Here is a 6,000-nt window from a genome sequence, read left to right on the forward strand (position 1 = left end):
ACGAAATTAATTTCGAATATTATTCAATTATTTCTAAAAACAATTTAGAATTAGATATTATATTATATTACTCTTGCTGACTAAGCGTACAACAAATGAGCTAAAAGTTAAAAACAACTCCCAAGCATTAAGATTCTTATGGAATTATATACTCACTTTAAGTTACTTTCTTTTTATATTAATTCTCTCAATGCCACAGTACATTGGTAAACCTCATTCCCGCTTTTTTCTTCAAATCGCAGCCAATCGGGCGCGTTCGAATCGCCAATCGAGGTACAGAAATAAAAAGCAATGCGCTACTTGTTTAAAACAAAGAAATTGCCATTGTAAATATAAAAAAAAAGTAATAATAAAAAAAATGAAAATAAAAATCGAACAAAGCAGAGGGCAGAGAGCAGAATGTAGAAAGCCGAAAGTCAAGTGTAGAGCTGTATACAAAACGCTAAGAATAAAGTTTTTCAAAAGCGATAAAAACGAAATGTCGCATATTTTTATGACATTTGCCGCGACACTATAGCAAGTGAGGTGTGTGCCCTCTCCCTCTCCCTCTCCCTCTCTCTCTCTCTCTCTCTATCTCTCTCTCTATCTCTCTTTATTCTGTTGGTTTCTCCCTCACTCCGTATCACACTTTTACAGTGCTCTTCGTGTGGCCCTCCACACGCTGCTCCAATACACAAAAGCTCAAATTGAATTCGTAAAACGAGCATCACAAAAAAATGTTCAAAAATTCGATTTGCTCATATTTTTGACTTTTACTTTACCATTGCCAAAAACTAGAAAAGCAGCCAATAGAATGGATTTTAATATTTCAGTTTGCCATTTGTTTTCAATGGGAATATTTTTTATTTAAATTATATTTTGATTGCATTCTTAATACAACAATGGAAAATGGATGTTAGCGCATTTATTTATTTACTCTCGACTAACATCAGTCGACTCAGCAAGCTACGAAAACTAAAAAATAAACTGAAATTAAAATTGAAATTTAATATTTAAATTTTAATTTAAAAAATTCGAAGTATAAAAAACATTTCTGGGCACTTGTTGTAAGTAATTGAGAATACCTCTAAAAAATAATCATACCAATAATAAATAAGTTACTATGAATTAGTGAATATATTCAATATAAATAGGTAATTCAATTATTTTAAATATATGGAAATATAGATATTGCTATTTAAATAATATATTTATACTTTTGCAAGTAGGTTGAGTTTCTTAGCAGAGCATCTTCATAGAGAACTCTTAATTAATTTTTTTTGTTTTGCTTTTAAGCTCCTTCTTGAATATTATTCATTAAAGACAATTTCCACTTCATTAAGCTTCCGCGTGAATTTAGCCCACTTAGTTGTGCAACTCTTTGCTATATTTCTCTACTCATTCCTTGGGAAGCCCATCATTCAAGTAGTCCCTTCATAACTTCAACTTCCATTGTGCTGCCTCTTTCTTCAATGTGCCACTTGGGGGCAATTAAAATTCGGCCTCGAAATTATTATTATTGCTTATGAAAAACACTTTTCGACGGTTTTGGCTGCTCCAAAAACTTTTACCAAGCCCCCCAAAAAAAAAAACAACAACAAAAAAAGAAGTAAGAAACACATCAACTCGTTGGCTGAGTTTTAAAAGCACTTTATACGCCAGTCCACACGCCGAGCAGTGCGTAAATTTTCCCATATCTATCCATGTATCTATGTATCTATGTAGCTGTGTTTGCGGCTCTGTGCGCCTTTATGATTATTTTTCATAAACTTGGCAAATGTTTTGGGAAATCCATTTGGCAGCAAGCGCCGCATTACTTTATCTGTGCCCATCAGGATTATGATTTGTGTGTGGCGCTCCCATTAAGCAACAGCAAGTAGTATTATATGCGTATAGAGGGGAATACATATTGTGAATTAAGCCCAGAGAGCCCAAGAAAGTATCACACATAGTTGCCAAGTTGCCAAGTTGAACTACAGTCATTTTGTGTAATAAATAATTATCATTCTTGTACTCATTTCGTAAAGTTTATTGCCGTATCAATTTGTATTCACAATTAGTAGACAGAAGGAAACTTGACAAAAAATACTTATGGTATATTAATAATGATATAAATATAAATATATATGCATTTATCTGAAATAAGTGTATAATTTTCTGAAGCTTCCCATTAAAACAATTTTCAATAAATATTTTACATAGATAATAGTTGCAAATATATATGTTGACAGCTGCAAACAGGGTTTATTATTATTTTTTAAATATTCATTTTAGCAAATTTTAATACATCGATTATTGTAATACAAAATGATGTCGAATGATAACAAAAACAAAATAGTAATAATTAATTATAAGTTTTTCTTATGCTTCACATACGATTATTGTGCTCAAAGCGTATTAATAGTGTTTTTAATTCGAATAGAAAAATAATAAATAAAATGAAGGCTACAGGGTATCTAGAAGACGAGCACTCGCAACTGGTGTCTTTGTGCCTATCATGAATACATTTTTCGCAACATTTTCATCAATCACAACTGAGGAAACATGTCGGGACACGCGGATTTCATCTGGTTGTGTCTACAATACGAGATGTATAATAATCCATTAAAATACACAAAATTAATTATTATGAAGAAATGTGTGTGTAGGCAGCTGCTTGCCGGCTGGTTGGGTGGTTGGGTGGTTGGCGTTGGGTGGCTGACTTGTCAGGTGGGTGCTCGTTAAGGGGTTGGGCTGCCAGAAGGGTTGTGGCTTCCGTCTGCGTCAATTGCCCTGTCGCGGCGCCGTTTTTTGTATATTTTTGTTGTTGTTGTTGTTATTGTTGTATTCGGCGCCAAGTTTCATGCTCAATTAAAACGTTTGTTTAATGAAAACAAATGCGCTTAATTAATAAACACGCATTTTGTGGCTTTTATCAAAAAGCGTTAAGGGGGCGGCCATTGAGGGGGTTGAGTTGGGTTGGGGTTAAGCATGCAAAAGCATCCCGTTACTGGCGGCAATATTCGTAACACAAACTCCCAAAAAACAAAAAAAAAAAGAAACAAAAAGTCTGTCACAGCTGTTGATGTCGTGCTTCTGTGCGTAATAATTGTTGTTGCTACCGTTTATTGTTGTTGTCATTTGTTGTTGTTGTGTACAATTGTTGTTCTTGTTTTTCTGGTTGTTGGTTGCTGTGTGTTTAATTACGCGCGGCATGGCTGAATTGCGATTTATAAAAATTAAGTGGCGGCAACAAAAATAAATGGGCCATTAATTAAATTTGAGCATTTGTTTATACTTGTGCCATAAATGTTTACATATTGGTATATGGGTGTCACGCACACACACACGCATAGGTGTAGCACCTAGCACCCTGTATGCTTTATAGAGACATTATCAGCATTTTGCTGCATACTTTTAAGCGTCGCATTAAATGTCGATTTAGTTTGATAAATGGTCGTTATTTCAAAGTGGAGGCGCTAATTTCGAAAAGAATTATTAAAACATACGAAAATTACAGATTGTTTATTATTATATTATATATTTCAATTAATAAATAACAAAAATAGTTGAATTGTAATCAATGCTTTTATTCGACATGCATATTGTTTAGTAAACTCTTTGCAGATATTTAAAGAACTATCAACTATGTTAGATAAAACTTGAAGAAATAAAATAGATAAATATTGCTTATTTGAATTTCTAAAAAAAAGTACATATTTATATATATTTATATAAATGTATATGAGGGAAAGAAATTTATCTGAATGATTATAGTTTTATGTTATTTTAATAGATACAATCAATTTAAAATTATTAAAACATTTTAAATTGATTTCTATAAACTTGTAATTTGTATTTATAAAGAACCAAACCATCGTTTTGCGCTGATTTGAACAAGAAAATAATTAACATGCCATATAATAAAAAAAATAACATTCGATGAAGCTATTAATGATGGAAATCTCTCTTATCAAATATCAAATATTATTCAGAAATTAAGCATACGAAGTGTTGTACATGCGAACACAACACATTTATGATAAGAGCCAAAGCACTCTTATCACATTTAAGACACATGCGGGTCTGGGTCTATGTATAGAGTGCAATTGACTATTACGAAATTAGCATGAGTCGCATTTAATGCGGCAATTGCAGAAAGTGCATGGCTAAATAACCTAGAAAAGCGCTATGAACTGCAATTGTAGACAACCAGACCGATTCGTATCAGAGTCGGGTGTACGGCGTGTCTGGTAATACGAGTAGCGCCATACCTGGCGCATATACATAGAGAGACAGAGAGAGAGAGAGCGAACTATGACAACAAATCGGTCGACGATAATATATTGAATTATTTGACCTATGCAAAAATGAAACCCAGTCAACATTCTGTCGACCTATGCAGTATGTGTTGCATGAGAAAGCCTGGGAAAGTTGACCAGAGCTAAAAATAACGAAAACGAAAACGTAAAAAACGAAAAAAAAACACCAAAAAAGATGTCAATGCAAATAAAATGCGAGCTGTGACAGCGATAATCAGAGCCAAAGTCAAAGCCTAGGCGAGGGACTATTAAATAAACTAGACCCGCCAGAGACCTCTGCAACTGCTGTTTATGATTCGTATTTTCTGTTTTGTGGTATGTTTTTTAATGTTGCTGTTGCTGCCGCACAGTTTGCCTGGTTCGCAAAGTTCGAGCGCGTTCTCCACAATGCGGAAATGCATTTTGCATAAATTGATTTAAATTTTAATTTGTTTTTGCTAAAAGTGTTTGAGCGTGAAGAGAAGTGACGCAATAAACAGAATAAAAGTTGCTTATGAGAGTATATACAAATACAAATGTTAAATTGATTAATAAAAAGTTTTTTTATATATATTTTTATATATATTTATATTTTTATATTGATTTGGAAGAGAGTTTACAATTTTGCTGCTTATGCAACTGTTTGCATTAATAGTCAACAAATTATTTAAAATTATTACCATCAGGAAATATCTTTAAGAATAGTTCTTCGAGGGAACAATTATTATTTACTAAAAATTATACTTAAAAACTGCCGAATATTATTTATTTCTATCACTAAATTATTTTTGAAGGCTGTCAAGAAAAATAATGGCAAAATCAACAAAGCTTCCATACTCTTGGACTTTTTAAAAAACTGAATTTCCTGTAGATTTGGTTTGTACAAAATATTAGAAAACACAATATATTTTGGATTAGAAGTTCCCTAACTGCTTAATAAATGCATTTTTTTGATTTATAAATCCCTCAACACTTGAAACCTAAGCGATTTTCTAGCTATTTTCATTTTCGAATGAGGATTGTACTTTTTTGGCAGCATTTATATGCCAAAATGTTACTTAGCCCAACTAGCGATTACCTTTGACAAAAAGCAGCTCTACTTTTCTATACCCAACCCTGCCCTACCTTACCATATCCTTATCAATCGGACTCTGATCTTATTTTTCAGACTCCCATTAATTCATCAAGTGCAGCGGCATTGTGCTATAAATATAAAATCAAGTGGCATTATATTGCCAAAATATATTTTTCAGTCCTATCAGTCTAAAGTGCAATAGATCAACACTTGCAGTGTGAACACAATTTGTTTAATACGCAAAACAGAAGCAAGTCTGAATGCTGTACACGACTGAGCTCGACTGGAATATACCCCGGACTTAGCTTAATATTTTATATATATGAAATATGAGATACATTTTAGACTATAAATTGAATGTTTCTTAGCCGATCTTGATGTGTGAATGTATATTATATATCAATCAGAAGCGGAGGCTTTTGTCGCTATGTGAAATCGAAATATATCGATATTCGCGAAACGTTGAAAATTATCGATAAAATGCAATAAACTTTACCCACCCGGGTTATATGAGAACTTATAGGCCATATTTGAAGCCACTAGCTGTTATATGGCTATATCGATTCGGCTATTGAAATATGTATACCATATGGGATCGAAGATTTATTGGAAATATGTATACTATATGGGATCGATGATTTATTACAAATATATGTACCATATGTG

The sequence above is a fragment of the Drosophila grimshawi genome, unplaced genomic scaffold, assembly GCF_018153295.1.
Source record: "Drosophila grimshawi isolate 15287-2541.00 unplaced genomic scaffold, ASM1815329v1 contig_44, whole genome shotgun sequence".
Taxonomy (NCBI): domain Eukaryota; kingdom Metazoa; phylum Arthropoda; class Insecta; order Diptera; family Drosophilidae; genus Drosophila; species Drosophila grimshawi.